Source organism: Xenopus laevis, chromosome 5S (assembly GCF_017654675.1).
Source record: "Xenopus laevis strain J_2021 chromosome 5S, Xenopus_laevis_v10.1, whole genome shotgun sequence".
Taxonomy (NCBI): domain Eukaryota; kingdom Metazoa; phylum Chordata; class Amphibia; order Anura; family Pipidae; genus Xenopus; species Xenopus laevis.
In genome coordinates, this window is record NC_054380.1 from 99,126,306 (window position 1) to 99,144,486 (window position 18,181).

Genomic DNA, 18,181 nt, shown 5'->3' on the forward strand with positions numbered 1-18,181 from the left:
CATTAGGCCTCGCCACCATGCCTGGATCTGAAACAGAATGGATGTTTTTAAGCCACATATCATCCTCCTCCTGCCTAAAGCAGCCAGACAACCTACCATACCATGCTACCATAGTATTGAAGGAATATTTCTTGCAATATGTTATGTCTACATACTGTATGTCTAAGACTAGCTTAGTTTCATTTAGTCCATGGGCCATCTATGTGCCCAAGGGAAATGCAAGTCATTGTTATTAGAAATTCCCTTGCAATATGAATTTGATATGAGAGAATCATTTTTAGGTCTCGTAAAAAATAGCAACAAATTACCAGGTGGAATTTACTGGTCATCTGTTTAACATCTGATTGGTTGCTTTTGGTTACAAGACCTACCCATGTACAGTTTTGTACACACTAACAACTACAGTATGTAAACAATCCTTTCAGGGACAAAGAGTTAGTAATTAATTAAAGGCTATACATGGGCTGAAAAAAACCTGCCAGCAGACCAATAGGGGTATTTATTCACTATATAAAGTTTTCCAACAATAGACGCACTCTAGGGGGCAAATTTACTAACCTCCGAAAAAATCGCCAGCGACGTCTTCGCTCACATCACAACACTTCACCAAGCAGAGATTCGCCAGGAAAATGCTAATTCACTAAAATCCAAAGTCGCGTCCAGGGCGTTGAACGCTGGCGAAGTTGCTAGCGTTACTGCGCCAAGTGAAACTAAGTTGTGCCAGTGTTGGCTAATTTGCAAACTGCAGGAGGTTAAATTTCAATGGACGATATGTTGCAGCAAATACATTACATTACACAAGCCCGGGGAAACTTAAATAAAAGAAATAGAGTTGTTATATTGCCCTACACATGAGCCCAGTGTATAGTTTATGTGCCATATGTTAGGAAATGTAGGGGGAAGCCGGTTATCCCAAAAGAATGTACGCTCTTTTGCAGCCTATCACCCTGAAAAAGGAAAAGACGCTAGCGTTTTTTGGGACTTGAAAAATTTTCAACTATTTTTTTTAGGAACTCCTATCTACTCTATTGCACTTCGCCTGGTCTGAGGTGGCGAAGCCAAGTCTGGCGAAAGGCGTAACGTTCAGTAAAATCCGCATCTTAGTGAATTTGCATAATTACATCCATTCGCCACAGCACGTATTCGCCAGGCGTTAGGGAGCGAAGTACCGCAAGAGTCTATCTCCTTCGCTAGCGAAGTTATGCCAGTGACCATTACTAAATTGGCGAAGTTCCGAAATGATGTCACGCTGGCGAATTTTCGCCAGCATTAGTCACTTCGTCCTTTAGTAAATTTGCCCCTAGGAATTGATATTGCTGTGAAAATAAAGGAAAACTGAATTGGCAACGTTGTGGTTTGTAATGCCTTGAGAAAAGTCCAAAATGGTACCGAAGCGTTGCCAATATATTTTTCTTTATTTTCACTGAATTATGAAGTCCTGGAGTGTGTCTATTGTTGAGAAACTTTACCTATGATGTATGAGACCCCAGGCATGTGTATGAGAGCAACCAGGCATGTGCTGACTATATGTTGGAGTGCACCATATATGGCATTTATATTATATTATATATATATATATATACATATACATATACATACATATATAATATATATATATATATATATATATATATATATATATATATATATATATAGTTTTCTTCCACTGAAATATTTTGGCTAGTGAAGAAGCATGGAAAACCCCTCTTCTGCCTGCTATTCACTTTTTTGTGTTTTGCACATAGCAGAAAAACACCTGCCAATACTTTACTCATTTACACATAAAGCAAACTTGTTTTTGCCTTTAATTGGTATTTAATTTTAGTCATATACACTGAATCACTATTGATGGACTAGTAGATCTTTTAATACATACTGGGGCTCATTTATAAAGTTTGGGCAGTTCAGAATAATTCACGCAGTGACTATATTTGCCATGTGCATGTTATATTATAAAGCTGGATACGAGTGGTGTATTTAATGTGCAAACTGAATTACAAATTTTTATTCACACTGCGAATGTTGCAAATATTTATGCGTTTGAGTTATGCCACAACTTTGGTGAAAAATTTAAAAAAAAAACAGTTTTGCAAGTTGAAAATTTAATTACTGTCAACTCTTTTTTCATGCACAACAACCCTCACACATTGCCTGTACTCACACAAACACCCGTCTCATTTGTGAGCCATTTGTCAATATTATTGTGCTGTGCGCATTCGCAAAAAATGGAAAGACAGGCGCTTCAGCGCTTCAAAGCAGCACCTGCAAGCGCACTCTTCTGTCCACAGAGAAGTGAAGTGCCAGTGTCGCCTGCCCTGCTGTGAGCGGAGGAAGGCGCGACCTTCTGCACTCACTAACACTGACTAGCACTGACCAATACGTGGGAAAGTGCCCTGTGCGCCCTATGCAGGGTCGGACTGGGGGGCCTGGGCCCACCGGGGCTGCTGTCACAGGGCCCCCCCCTCCCGGCAGTGCCCAAGGACCCCTCCTGACCTCCAGCCCGCTTTCATGAACGCGATGTGTGCGATCAAAGAAGCAACCCAGGGCCCTAACTTCCAGTCCCCTGCCCACATCCATGAACACGCCGTGTGCGTGCGCGCAGAGTCTGGGGAGCGAGTCTGGGGCAGCTGGGGCAGCGGGTCTGGGCCGACGGGGGCCCATGAGGACCGGGGCCCACCGGGTTATTTCCCGGTGTCTCGCCGGCCCAGTCCGACACTGTCAGTAATCATGAATCAAGGGCAGGGGGATTAAAATGAATACAAAGAATACATTGGGATACATCCCGACAGCACAGATCCCATTCTGGACACTGTGCTGATACAGCAGATGCACCTTATTTGGCTATTGTGCTGATGTTAGATGGACAGAGGGGCACAATTATACTAAAACAAGGATGATGGACTGGGCAGTGGCTTAACTAGATGTACTGGGCCCCACAGCAAATTAATTTTAGGGCCCCAAGCATATCCACAGGTTGTGCTGTTCTACCAATAGATAATGAAATTACTCATTATTTGGGCCTTGTGGGGCCACCCTATACCCCTGGGGCCCCCCAGCAATTGCAGGGTCTGCTTCCTCTGTAGTTACGCCCCTGATGACTGGATACCATTGGCTCAATTTGAGGAAGTATTTATTCAAATCCAAGAGGGGCTTACTCATTGTGGTCCAGAAACCTATATCCCAAATCGAGAATCCTATGGGAAGAGGAGCGAGAATATATGAACCCAACATTGGTCATATATTTTTATATGGAAAAATATGGCACAAACCTGCCAAAAGCTGCAAAAAGTAACCCAATCCGTACCTTGGCTAGTTTGGGCTTTAAAAACCCTCTCTGAGCTTTAAATTAGTAGCCCAATTTGGCAGGAAAACCACCAACCTGGCAACCCAGTGTCATATTGTGTTACTGACATCAGTCTATATGCAGCATCTCTTCCGGTTTCCCAACATGCAATGGCCTGGTCACTGCCAGAGTAATGAATGATTTGTGCTGCTGCCCCACCCATCTGTCCCTTTACTAGAAGAATATGCCCCCCCCCATACATACCTTGTATATTCCCAACTAAGGACAAAGCCCATCCTTTGGTCAGAGTGTAACATCTATACCCACTATTCAGGCTAAGGAGGGAACCCCTACAAGCAAAGGACCCCCCGGTTCCACCAGACTTAGCAACAGCAGCAGCAGTGATTGGAACCATGGCTGATGAATGAATGGATCCAACAGATATGGCAGCATAGTAAACTGCACTGACTCAATAGGCCACACATACAAAGCAATGCTCTGTGTACATAATAAGCTGTGTATGTACTGCTCATCTAAGGCAAAATATAAACCTCACTCAACAACAGGGGACACTTCCCCTTTAAGAGCAGCGAACAGAGGTGACTTCATACCTGGGGATGCGACAGTTGGTTCAGTCCGTTGGTTGGCATTGTGGTGAGAGTAAGTAAACTTTCCCTCTGAGAGATTTTTTGCCCAAATAACCCTTATTTTAAGGTAAAAAAGAGGGGGAATTGGGTGATGCCCCCCCCCAGACTAGTGGGTGTTGCTTTTCTCACTGAATCTGGAGATTTTTCCCCTAAAATTGGCTTTGGAGATGCCTTTAATCTTAGCGCTGCTTGGGAGATACAGACCCAGGATTTGGATGTTATGCAGGGCTGCCAGCAAATATACACATTTTCTACTGTAGGGAGATTTGGGGACCCCTGTACTACACATGAGGTGCTTAATTTTTGTTCCCAGTATTAACAGGCTCCTTAGAGTTTTGCCCCTCAGCCCTGGGGTATCTGCCCTGCTCTTATCTACCAACATTGTAGCTAAATACATGCTCCCTTTATCAAAGTGTGGAACTAGGGAGGGCAGCAGAGGCACGTGCCATGGGACAGTTAAGGGGGTGATAGCAAATGATTGGGGACAAATAGCAGGATCCCATATACTGTAAGAGAGGTGACTGTAACCCATGGTTTAGACTGTTGGTTTTGTCCGTTGGTTGGCACTGTGTTAAATGTATATTCCCTCTGAGAGATTTTTTGGCAAATAACCCTTATTTTAGTGCAAAAAAAGAGGGGGAAAGTTGGGTGATGCCCCCCCCAGACTAGCAGGTTTTGCTTTTCTCACTGATTTTAGTGAATCTGGAGATTTTTCCCCTAAAATTGGTTTTGGAGATGGCATTTAATCTAAGCGCTGCTTGGGAGATACAGACCCAGGATTTGTCAGTTATGCAGGGCTGCCAGCAAATATGACCACTTCCTACTATAGGTAGCATTTGGGGACCCCTGTACAACCATAAGGGTGCTTACTTTTTGTTCCCAGTATCAACAGCAACAGTTGGGCAGCAGAGGCACGTGCCATTGGGACAGTTGGGGGGTGGGTGATAGCAAATGAGTAGGGGACAAATAGCAGGATCCCATATTAGGGAGGTGAGCATACCTAGGTTTTGACAGTTTGTTTTGTCCGTTGGTTAACACTGTGATAAGTGTATATTCCTCTGATGGATTCTTTGCCAAATACCCTTATATTAGTGGAAAAAAGAGGGGAAATAGTTGAGTGACACCTCCCCAGGACTAGCAGGTGTTGCTTCTCTCACTGATCTTAGTGAATTTGGAGATTTTTCCCTAAAATGGGCTTTGGAGCTGCCTTTCATCTTAGTGCTGGTTGGGTAACACAAGACCCAAGATTTGGATGTTTATGCAGGCTGCCAGCATATCTACTCTTAATTTCCACTAGTGCCCCATAAAAAGGAAACATTTTGGGACCCCTGCACCTCACCATAACATACTTAATTTTTCTGCCAGTACCGACAGGTTTCTTAGAGTTTTGCCTCCTTTGGCTATTTCTGACTATTGGAAAGAGGACATTTAAATCAGTGGTTCCAAATGGTGGTGATAAATAAAGCGAATCGCTGATCTGTTGCTATTGGCAAGTGCTCTTTTACAATTTAAGCACCTATGTTAGTAAATACGGCAATATTTTCCATCTGGTTTGCTAACGCCATGGAGCTAGCAACTAGATATTAATCATGTGTTGCAGAGTTAATAAGTTCAGTTGAAATGGTAGATCGGGTGCATTCTGCTATGAAGTGTATGAAATAGTTGGAGATCTAACAGATCAATGAGTCGTTCCATGAAACTGGGGACAACAAGCATCATTTACTGCCATGTGTGTCATTCTCATATCAACCAAACCAGTCACTTTCTGTAGATCATCAGAAGTATTTGCTTTGATTTTCTATGAATTCTGCACTTCTCTAGCCCAAGTCACCCAAGGGGCATAACTGGGCCTTACTTAAAAAACATGGAGTGAATGCACCAATGTACTGTGTGCTCATTCCAACTGCACCGATGCTTAATTCTATAAACTGAGGCCCATTACCTTCTGGAAGTGATGCAAAGCTCAAGTTTAGGGTAACAATAGATCTCTGCCTGCCTCCCTCTGTATTATATAGGAATGTTAAGTGCAAATTCATTAACTTGCCTTTTTATTCTCTTTCTATACAGATTGCTACAGTGCTTTTCCTGCCTTTTTGGACTGCGACTTGGTGCTACACCTGCCTTTTAACATCTGGGTTTATTATTTTTTGGCTTCTCCTTTGTTCAGATAAATCCAATCTCGTCTGAACAAGTGTAAGAGATAGCCAGGGTCTCCTTAGGGAGACCCCCTTGGGGTACCCCGGCCTTGAGCCGGCCCCTACATTTTTTCAAGATCTGAAAAAGCTCCTTTAACAGGTAATCTTGCAAATACAATTGATTCAGTTCATGAATTCTTTCTTCGGCAAGTCTGCCCTAAATTCTCTTGTTGGAGTTCTACGTGGCTTTGTCCATATCAGCCCATATGTTTACTGTATATGGTATTTATAAGAAGCCAATCCATTGCCATCAACAGCATTAATAATGGGCTTTTGTCATTGAGTGGAACAATGTTTCATACAAATAGGATAATATAGATAAGGAAATAAATGGGTGGTTCACCTTTCAGTTAACTTTTATTATGTTATAGTATGGCAAATCTGAGCAACTTTTCTTTTCAATAGTTTTTATTGAGTTTTAACATTTTAAGAAAAATGAGAAATTATAACAGTTATGTAATAACATCAAGTATTTACTTGGAGAAAAGGAGTTAAGAGAGAGAGAGAAGAGTAGAGATGGAGTCGGTCCTTTCTTAATCCAATGGACCTGCAGATTAAAGAAAAGAGAAAGAAATAAACTGAAATTAACTTTGACGGCATATTATGTATTATGAACATTTGTATCGAGCGTTGCATGCTCTACAGTGGTTTTCACGAGGTCCCTTAAGTATCATAATAGAAGATAATTCTATGGGCTGAAGAATTACCTGAAATACAACTGTTAAGTATTAGTTATTCCACATCTGAGAAAGTATAAAGTGTAACATATGATTACTTATCATATAGTGATTACAAAAAGATTGTTGGGATTTCTGTAGTTGGGAAGGAATATCGATAACACGGTTACCATATTTCCTTAAATTTCTCATTTTTATCTATACGTATACTGGTTAGTCTTTCATTAACCATTATCAATTGAGTTTATCCTTAAAGTGGGACTAAGCAACTTTTCAATTGGTCTTCATTGTTTATTTTAATATTTTGAATTATTTGCCTTCTTCTGACTATTCCCAGCTTTCAAATGGGGGTCACTGACCCCATCTAAAAGACGAATGCTCTTTAAGGCTACACATTTATTGTTATTGTACTATTTGTCAAATCAGTGCATGGTTGCCGGGGTAATTTGACCCTAGCAACTATATTACTGCAATTGCAAACTGTAGAGCTGCTGAAGAAAAAGCTAAATAACTCCAAAAACGACAAATTTAGAAAAATTGAAAACCCTTTGCAAATAATCTCAGAATATCATTCTCTACATCATACAAAATTTTTATTTAAAGGTGAACAGCCTCTTTAACTGTGACTTCATTTTGTCTGACTATGTCCATTTGTATCTTTAGGTTTTGAAGATGAACAAGACAGAGAGAATTCCATCACTCCTGGTAATGCCTCAGTGAAAAAAAAACCTCTCTCTTATCTGAACTTTTGTTTCCCTATCACTCTTCTATATAACTTCTCCTTAGGGTTGGGGCACACGGGCAGATTCGGGGAGATTTAGTCACCTGGCGACTAATCGTCTCTTCTTTGGGGCGACTAATCTCCCTGAACTGCTTCCCCCTGCCTGCTAAATTAAAAACCGCCTGTGGCATGCCACTCGCGGCGATTCGTTTTCCGAAGTCGCCCGAAATTGCCTCATGAGGAAACTTCGGGCGACTTCGGAAAACGAAGCAACGCTACTAAATCTCCCTGAATCTGGCCGTGTGCCCTAACCCTTAAGCAGCTGTCTGTCTGCACTGCTTCCTTTTCCACATAGGTGGGAGCCGACATTGAGGGAATCGAATTACTACGTTTATTTCCTTTTTCAAAAAAAAATGTATGTACCATAGAAACACTTTTCTGTCTCTATTCTCCTCAAAGCCAGACTGCAGGCCCGGAACTAGGGTAGGCAGAGTAGGCGCATGCCTAGGGAGCAATCATGGGGGGGCGTACTTTTAAGGGGAATTTCTTGTTTTTTAACTCTGGTATGCTTAGCCTTTAATAGTTTTTAAACTTTATAGACCGCCTGTTCCAACTCCCTCTTGCCCATTATTCGTACTGCAGGCAGAAGTACTCCCCACCTCCCTCTTGGCTCCTGCTGGCAAAGGTACATATTATGGGGCATTATTTTGGATTTTTAGGCTGCTGCTGGCGCAGGTACTGATTGGGGGCATTATGAGGGATTGGCTGCTGCTGGCACAGGTACATGGGGCAATAGGCACAGTACACAGATGTTTGGGGCAATTTTGTCGATTTTTGGTTGCTGCTGGCACAGGCACATATTTGGGGCAATATGATGGATTTTTGGCTTATGCTTGCGCAGCACAAGTAAATATTTGAAGGCAATATTGTGGATATTTTTACTCCTGCTGGCACAAATACATATTTGGGGGACATATTGTGGATTTTTGGCTGCTGCTGGCACATGCACAGATTAGGGGTAACAATATGATGGATATTTTGGGCTATGCTGGCACAGGTACAGATTGGGGGCTTGGGTGCAATCTGATTGATTGACTGGCATTGGTACAAATGGGGGCAACATAATGGCTGCTGGCACAGGTACAGGAGGCAACATGAATAGTAAGGTGGCAAATGGTAATGCAGGACCGGGTGGGGGCACTGATTGAAGCCCTTGCCTAGGGTGCCAAAATACCTTGGCCCGGTCCTGCCAGACTGACTGTGAGTAGCATTTAGACGCATTTAGTATTATGTCCCTAATGCTTTTCCCTTTCATTTACAGTCACTGTACTCCGTCCTGGAGGATTTCAGGGTGGAGGATACAGATTTTGAGGCCCTCGCCTCTTATTACGGTAAAATCCTATATTATTTATCAGTTGCTGAGGTTGCAGCTTTAGTTTTATTATATGACAATTCCTTTCCCCTTTAGCTCAGTGTTTAATGGAAATGTGTTTTTCTTTGCAGAACATCACTACCGGGTCCAATATGGAGCAACGTCATCTTGTAAGTATAACAAAAATGGTCTTATTAAATGTTGTGAATAATTTGCTATTGCGCCAGGGGTAAGTGCAAGGGAAGTAAGGGTGGAAAATAGCAATGTTTTATTAACACTGGGATTTCTCTTTTTCAGAGATCAGTTTATACTGCTCTACTTTTTGGACCCGAGCACAATCAATGGGAACATTATCCATTACTGGATAATGATTTACTATCTGGTAAGTAATGCAGAATAGACATTTAGATAAATATGGAATAAATGATATTAATTTGCCAGCTCTTGTCTCACACTGTTAATTTCTTTATGTTACAGGAAGAGCTCAAGAGGGAGCATGCCACCCTCTGCATTGATGTGTCGCTGTCTCCTGTAAGTGTCACTATTATTATTATTATAACAGAGGTTATTGTTCACTGTGTGTCTTTATAATAATTAGGAAACATTATTATTCGTTGTATCTCCTGCTCCCCTGGGGGGTATCTAAAGTCATCCACCTAAGTGCCATCTTCACCAGCAACAAAAATGTCATTAGACACTGCATAGAGTTTTGTTTCAAGGGGCCACATGGGCACAATAATGGCATTGGTGCAAAGCAGTGCTTAACATTGACTCTCTTCTTCCACAGGAGACACCAACAGAGCAGCAGATATGGAGGCAGCATCTGGAGTATCTGCGGCTGCAGAATGTAAGTGATCACTGTCTCTGATGCTTTTCTTGGATATTCAACCACTAGATAATTAACTTTGATTGGTCTTTTTCTCCCTATGATGAGAAAAGGCATATTAATGGTCATAAATACAATACCACAACATCACCCGGCAGGGAATCCAACACCATCACTGCCTCAGCATATAAAGTACTATTAGCACCACATATACAGGCATAATCAGGGTCACCTTCAGGGGGGACTGGGGGGACAAGTGTCCCGGGCCTGAAGGGGGGCCTGGCAGTGCTACACTTTTGAGAGGGGCGGGCCCCCCTTGACAGCGGCTAAGCCGTGCAGCCATATGCAAAGTCCTGAACAGCCGAAATGCGGAAGTGCCGAAAAGCCGAAGCGGCGAAAAGACCCGAAGCCACGAAAATAGCCAAAGCCGAAGCCCCGAAGCGGTGAAAAGACCGAAGTCACGAAAACAGCCGAAATTGAAGTCCTGAAGTGGCGGAAAAGACCCCATGTCACGAAAGGAGGCGAAATTGAATTTCTGAAGCCATGAGTTCAATTCGTTTTTTTTTTTTTGTTAATCCCCTGGCCACCAATGAATTATTTTAATATTCTATAGGCCCCTGCCACCAATGCTTTTTAAAAAAATATTTTTTGGGGCCCCAATCTTTTTTAACTTGTAAGGGGGGCCCTGGTGCCAATGTTTTTTTAAAAAAATATTCTTTGGGGCCCAATTTTTTTTTTACTTGTAAGGGGGGCCCTGGCACCAATACTTTTTTAAAAAAAAACTTTTATGGGGGGCCCTGGTGCCAACGTTTTGTTTTTTTTAACTTATTAAGGGGGTCCTGACCATCAATAGCTTTTTATAACTTGTATGTTTGGGGGGTTACTTTTTTAGCACTGATGTCTGTGTGGTCTTTTAACTGTGATGTGGAGTGGGTGGGATCAGGGGTGGGGCTTGGGTGCCAGGGGCCCCAAAAGTTTTGTTGTACGGGGCCCCATGATTTCTAATGGCGGCCCTGGGCATAATCATAACTGTCTCCTTTCTTTCCTATCTTTGTGTTTCCCCTTCGCTCGCAGACTGTCCAATCTCACCTTCTCCAGCTTGGCATGACATTCTCGGAGAAGGAGAAGAAACTGCAGGAAGCTGCTCATCCTCCGGTGGGGGAAAGGCTGACCCTCCGAAAACGGGTCAGGAAGGCCATCATGAAGAGGCTACAGAGAGTTTGGGTAATGTATCTATTTACTGTCAATTACCCTTCATCTAGAGATGCCCCATGTTGTCCAGTGCAGTTCCACTTTACTTCCGGCCATTCTGATCATTTTCAATCAGAACAATAGAAAGGAAGTTATACAGTGTCGGGCTGGCCCACCAGGATACCAGGAAAACTCCCGGTGGGCCCAGATGTCAGTGGGCCCTTGTGCTGCTAAACATTTGGCCTATTTCATGGTCATTCCCTATTTCTATGAGAAAAAAGAGGCTAAATAGATGAATAATTGATTATAGTATAAAGAGAGCAGACTAGGAGAATATAGGTTGATTAAGTACTGAGAGTGGGCCCCTGGTCTAAGGTTTTATGGTGGGCCCTGGTCTAAGGTTTTTGGGTGGCCCCTGGAGTCCCAGTCCGACACTGAAGTTATACACCCTGTCTGTTCAGCCCGCAGGCTGATTACTTTGAGGGCTTACATGATAGACCAATTTATGACTTCCTTAAGCTTGTAAAAGGTTGCTGACAGAGGCTGAGATCTAAGTCTGCAGATAAAGTGTTGATTTTATAGTAGGCCAATAAGAGGGAAGGTAGTTAACTCTTATAGGGGCTGCTGTGCATCTAGCCTGGATATCCATCTTTAGAAATGGGTTGCCACTGGGTAATGAACTGGCACCAAGTGATCAAAGAGTATAAAGAATAAATGTGCATGCTCACTGAGATTGATAAACTGAGATTCATAACAGGCCCTGGCATTGTATATGTAGAGAGACCCAAACAGACCCCACAGGCCTGACAAATAGTATGCTCTTAAAGACAGGCTAAGCCTTTTATATCAGAAATAAACAAGTATTTGTCTGTAATTTATTCTTATTTCAACACTTTCTAAACATTTTCTTTTCAGCATTCCACCAGAAAACTCGCCTGCTGTCATCGATCCACCGACAACACCTGAATCCTTTTTACTTGTCCTGCAACTGTGTGTGTATATGTGTGTCTAGCCATGATCCAGGGTGTAGAACTGACTGCCATTTCTAGGAGTCAGGAAGGAATTTTTACCTTCAGTGCAGATTGGCTGTTAAGCACTTGGTTGGTTTTTTTGCCTTCCTTTGGATCATTAGCTTCTTGGGTGCATGTTAGGGGTGCGTGTCTAGGAGGATGGGTACATGTATGTAGGAAAGAGGGTGGGTGCGTGTATATGAGGCAGGGTGGGTACATGTGTTTAGGAGGGTGGGTGCATGTGGGCAGGAGGGTGGGTATGTGTGTATATTGGAGTGCGGGTACATGTGTGTAGGAAGGAGGGTGGGTGCATGTGTGTAGGAGCATGGGTGGGTGTGTTTTCTGTAGGAGGGAGGGTGCGTGTGTGTAGGAGTGTGTGTGTTTTGTCTGGAGGGTGGGTGCATCTGTATAGGAGGGTGGGTGCATGTGTGTAGGAGCATGTGTGTGTGCGTGTGTGTGTGTATGTATGTGGGAGGGTGGGTGGGTGCATGTCTGTAGGAGGGTGGGTGAGTGTGTTTTGTATTTTGTATGAGGGTGGGTGCATGTGTGTAGCAGGGAGGGAGTGTAGGTACATGTGTGTAGGAGAGTGGGTATCTGTAGTTTGTCTGTAGGAAGGTGGGCACATGTGTATATTTGAGTGCGGGTACATGTGTGTAGGAAGGAGGGTGGGTGCATGTTTGTAGGAGTGTAGGTGGGTGTGTTTTGTGTGTACGAGGGTGGGTGCATGTGTGTAGCAGGGAGGGAGGGTAGGTACATGTGTGGGAGGTTGCGTGTGTGGAGGAGTGTGTGTGTTTTGTCTGTAGGAGGGAGGGTGGGTGCATCTGTATAGGAGGGTGGGTGTGTGTTTGTAGGAGCGTGGGTGAGTGTGTTTTGTGTGTACGAGGGTGGGTGCATGTGTGTAGCAGGGAGGGAGGGTAGGTACATGTGTGTAGGAGAGTGGGTTTGTGTGTTTTGTCTGTAGGAGGGATGTAGGGTGTGTGTGTGTGTGTATGACCTGGGTGCATGTGTAGGAGGGAGGGTGGTTAAATGTGTGTAGGAGGGTAGATGGCTGTGTGTAGGATGGTGGGGCATGTGTGCGTGTGTGAGGGTGGGTGTGTATGTACTGTATGTGGGAGGGTTGGTGCATGCGTGTAGGAGGGTGGGTGTTTTTTGTGTGTACGAGGGTGGGTTCATGTATGTAGCAGGGAGGGAGGGTAGGTACATGTGTGTAGGAGAGTGGGTTTGTCTGTAGGAAGGAAGGTGGGTGACTGTGTATATTGGAGGACAGGTACATGTGTGTTGGAAGGAGGGTTTGGAAGGAGGGTGGGTGTGTTTTGTCTGTAGGAGGGAGGTGAGTGCGTCTGTATAGGATGGTGGGTGTGTGTGTAGGAGGGTGGGTGCTTGTGTGTAGCAGGGAGGGAGGGTAGGTACATGTATGTAGGAGGGTGGGTACTTTTGTGTAGCAGGGAGGGAGGGTAGGCACATGTGTGTAGGAGGGTGGGTGTTTGTGTGTAGCAGGGAGGGAGGGTAGGCACATGTGTGTAGGAGGTTGGGTTTGTGTTTTTTGACTGTAGAAGAGATGGAGGGTGTGTGTGTGTGTGTGTGTGTAGGAGGGAGGGTGGCTGGTGCATGTGTGTAGGAGGGAAGATGTATGTATGAGGGGTGGGTTTGTATGTGAGTGAGAGGGTGAGTGCGTGTGTGTGTGCAGGAGGGAGGGTGGGTGCATGTGTATAAGATCGAGGGTGTATGTATGAGGGATGGGTTGGTACATGAGTATAAGGTGTGGGTAGCAAGTCTATGTAGAAAGAGTAGGTGGGAGCCTGTGTAGGGGAAGGATGGTGGTTTGATGTTTGTGTGTGTAGTTAAATTATTGTTTGTTAATGAACTTATAAAGCCATGGTCCAGGGAGTAAAACCGACTGCCGTTTGGAGTCAGGAAGGAATTTTTACCTTCAGTGCAGATCATTCCCAAGCACTTTAGGGTTTTTCTCCTTCCTCTGGATCATCAGCCGTTAGGGATGCCCAAACATAAATTGGCTATTAAATTTAATAAATCCTGTGCTCAATGCCTGGTTTCCCCATAAATATGTCTCTGTGTTTTTCTTTAATCCCTATGGTGAATATTGAGGGAAGGGGCTCCTGTGCCTCATTCTATTAAAGATGACTGACAGTTGTGTGACGGGCTAATTAATATTGCTGGGGCTGCTCAAAATGGGCAAAGGCGGCATGGGGTAAAACTGGGTGGTTGTGCTGATAGAGGGGTTTAGTTGAAGAAGGGAATGGGTTAATATTTCTGCAGGGTTAATTGATTAATATGTACATGATGGGGCTTAAAGACCTAGGGACACATACTGGAAGGAACTACAATATTGCTTTACTCCATAGGCCACAATGCAATAGCATTTCTAAGTCTGCGTCCCCTTTCTTAATATGGGAATTCCAGCCACTTCCCACCAGCCTATTAATACTATACCAGACATTTAGTATATCAATGTGATTGATATTGGGGGAATGACTATGCTGGATTCGTTTTTGGGTATGTCTCTGTCCAGGTTGTGAGACATCCTTGTGGGGGTGGGGGTTCCTGCTAAAGTGATGGAGGAGTATTTCATTTCTTATTGCCCCCACAGTGACACACTCTGTTGTTTGCTAGGCCAGCCAACACTGTGAGGGGTAATAAGGAAGGTAGGGGCAAGTTGGGTCAACCATGTCCCTGTCCCCACAACTCCCCCACTCAGTACCAAAGGTCACATGGACATGAGCGCTGAACAGTAACTTTTGGCCAAAGGATTATTAAGCCTGCCACCATGTCAAGGTAGACTCTTTAAAGGAGAAGGAAACCCTGTAGAAAAAAAACCCCTAAGCACTACCCCACGTAGACACCCCTTCCCCCAGGCTAACTACCCCCCGGAGAAATGCCCCATACTTTATACTTAGCCCTCGTCGCAGATTCTGGCAGCGGACTTCACAACATCAATCTCCCGGGTCTTCAGGAAACCTGACTGGGAGATTGGCAATCTCTGTCAATTTTGGCGCATTCGCAGTTGTCGCAAACCGGCAAATTGCTCCAACTGCGCATGCGCTGACATACTGATCTCCCAGTCAGCTTACCGAGGACCCGGAAGATTTTCTAATCTCCCCAAACTGCTTCTCCCTGTCTTCCACCTGCTAGAATGAAAAATCGCCTGGGGCATGGCACTCGCGGCGCTTCATTTTCCGAGGTTGTCCGTAGTTTCCTTGTGTAGCAACTTCGGGCGACTTCGGAAAATGAAGCGACGCAAGTGCCATGCCGCAGGCAACTTTTTTTTCTAGCAGGCAGAAGACAGGGGGAAGCAGTTCGGATTAGTCCATGGTGAAGACCTCCTTTGAGAAAATAGGCACGTACAAATGCTAAATATACAATCAGAAAGTCCTTTAAATAAAATGTGTCAATAAAATGGTTATTGACAAATAAAACAGTGCAGTAGTATATATTCTTCTCCAGTACTGGTACTGCAGTGTCCCCTTTTAAACATTTTTATTGTAAAGTACAAAACAGGCTGCACAACATACTATGAGATGGTATGGGCTATATCATTTATTTGCATAATCAAATTAGGAGCAGGCAGGGAAATCGCGTGACTTTTTATCACAAAACAAGGAAGTAAAAAATGTTTTCCTCTTCCCACCCATAATTTGCATATGCAAATTAGGATTCGGATTCTGTTTTCAGACAAAATTTTCGCAAAGGGGTTCGGCTGAATACCAAAATAGTGGATTCGGTGCATCCCTAGCTAGAAGTAAAAAATCTCGTGTTTTTTTCTTGACCTGCGGTATAACAATCTCATTGACAATGGAACAGCTCACATTGCAACATTTCTGCAGGTATCCATTTTATAGGAAAATGTGCCTTATCTATAAGTAAGAATATGTTTCACTTTGTATTTTTATTTTAAATAAATATTTAATAAGACCATTAAGCATGGATTATGCTGCACATAAAGTCTAATTTCCTATTTTAATTTGATTTACTAAGATTAGCGAGATCTGCCATTTTGCTCATTGTAAGATATAATTGAGTAAGTCAAATAAAACTCTGTCCACAGTGGCCAAACTATGCTGCAAATCTCATTATTTTGACTAAGCAATACTGTCTGATCTAAGCACCTGTCCAACATGAGGAAACCACTGTTGTACTTGGCAAGAAAAGCCTCACAGTTCTTCTTTAAATCTGTATTTAGTCAGCATGACATTCAATTAAGTGTGTGCAGGGTCAGACTGGGGGGCTGGGGCCAGCATCGGACTGGGCCGAACAGACCCGGCGCCGCACACATACTCAAAATTGTGGCACGCCGGAGCAGCAGGGAGGGCCGGAGGGGGGCCCTGGGGCAGTAGCCCCGGTGGGCCCCAAGCACGGCCAGACTGGGGGGCCCGGGGCCTACCTCTGAATTATTTTTCAAGCTCTGTACAGAACACTGTTCTGAGTAAGCAGTTCCCAAGGTTAACTGTGGGCTGATGCTAGGCAAGCCCCCAAAAAAGGCAGGAGGTTGTGGGATTAGGGGGGTGACAGGGGTGTTTGACATACGGAGAACTTCCAAGTTGATGCAGTGGCAAGTGTGCAGGGGGCAACCCCTGCAAGACGAAAGCCAACCAAATATACTTTAATTCTGCAAGAGCCAAGCACCATGTTTTTCAGCAGGACCCTTCCTTTCGTCACCAGCAGGCCACCTCCGGCTGCAACTTGACCATGGTGGCAGCTCTCCCCTATCTTATTCAACAATTTCCACGCAGCTCTCTTCCCCCAGGCAGCATCTTCCACTGATGATCCGTTGGGGACTCTGTTGCTAGTCAGCAACTTCTGCTGATCCAACGGACAACTCTGTCCCAGGCAGCAACTTCCACTAGTCAACACACCATCTGACCAACTTCCTCAACCCAGCAGGCTACACCGGCCACAGGCAGTAATCAAACTCACAAGCTTGGGCACTGTAGGCAGATGCCTTAACCACTGACTCTGTTAGGCGGAAGATTGCCTGCCGGTAGCGCCTGTCTATTTAATGGCACAAAGGGACGTTCAGTTGTAATGGGCATTCGAAGGCAGGCCTGGTGGGCTAAGATGCTGTGGCACAGAAGCCTATGATGCTTGGTCTGTGGCCAAGTAGTCCCGGGTTCAAATCCCATGTGGGACCTTTCCGAATCCTTAGACAGATGCCTAAACTGCCTTCTATGCTATGTTCCCTTTTCTTCAAATAGCATTTACCAGTCACAGCTAATTTGAATTCAGGCAAAATCACCAAGAGCAGTTTGAAGTCAGGTTTAGCAGCCATCAATGCTTTTTGACTCCCAGCACAGTATAAGAAGTCAATAACTACAAACAGTTACCTGCAGTGCTTCGTGTAATGTGGCTGTACCGACACAAGACTATGCAGAACTTATTTTTATTACAGAGCTTTTCTAACATGTGCTCTCCTATGTGGGTATCTCCAGTACTTTCTATTATATTACTAGCTGGTCCAGTGCTTCTGCTACAAGCGCTGACATTGTCCAATATACTACACTTACAGGCCAATACTTTTGGTAATGCCAAATAACATATCAGGCAAAGCTGCCCTTGCTGAATTAATCAAGGCCTGACCTTGAATCCACAAATAAATGAAACGTATGGTAAGACTGTGCTACTTTTTGTCACTTTTCATCATTATCACCTTCCCATAGAAATAAATCCTTATCTTAATTTTACAAGAAATAACCCACTGGCCAGTGGCTGATACAATCTTTTTATTGCAGGTATGTGATTGCCGCATTTAGAAGGGAGTGCTGGAAATACAATGTTTATTCCAGCACATATGCCCCTTCATTTTGCCAGACAGAAAGTACCCTGAGGAAATTGCACTGGGAGTATAAGTTGTCCTTATTGTATGAACATTAGCAAGTTTTTGTTCTTTCAAATAATGTATTGTATAATGTGACATATCTGCCCTCCAGTTATGGACGTGCATTAGAACACACATTAATTTGGAAGACATATGGATAAAAAAGCTTTGCTTCAGTCTGGTTTTCAAAATATATTTATCTCTTATATTCTTTCTTTGGTTATTAGATGTTCTAAGTATTAGTTGTCTGTCCAGGGTGAAACGAACACTTGTACTTTTTATTTTAACTTTTTGTTAAATGTAAATATGTACAAGATGAATATATTCTTGTATTCCTAATGCAAGGAATTCCTTTACTATTAAAGGTGTGGTTCTAAATGTGCTTCAAAATATTCTCTTGTCTTCAGTCCATGCTAAAAATGCTACTTC

At 43.7% G+C, this 18,181-nt stretch overlaps 1 long non-coding RNA gene across 1 annotated transcript; it reads left to right on the plus strand.

Moving 5' to 3' along the window:
* The first annotated feature begins 7,360 nt into the window (after positions 1-7,360).
* On the plus strand, positions 7,361-9,041 carry LOC121394292. Its single transcript, XR_005961623.1, has 3 exons — positions 7,361-7,507; positions 8,845-8,914; positions 9,027-9,041. It is a non-coding gene; the product is annotated as an uncharacterized LOC121394292 (long non-coding RNA).
* The last annotated feature ends 9,140 nt before the right edge of the window (positions 9,042-18,181 follow it).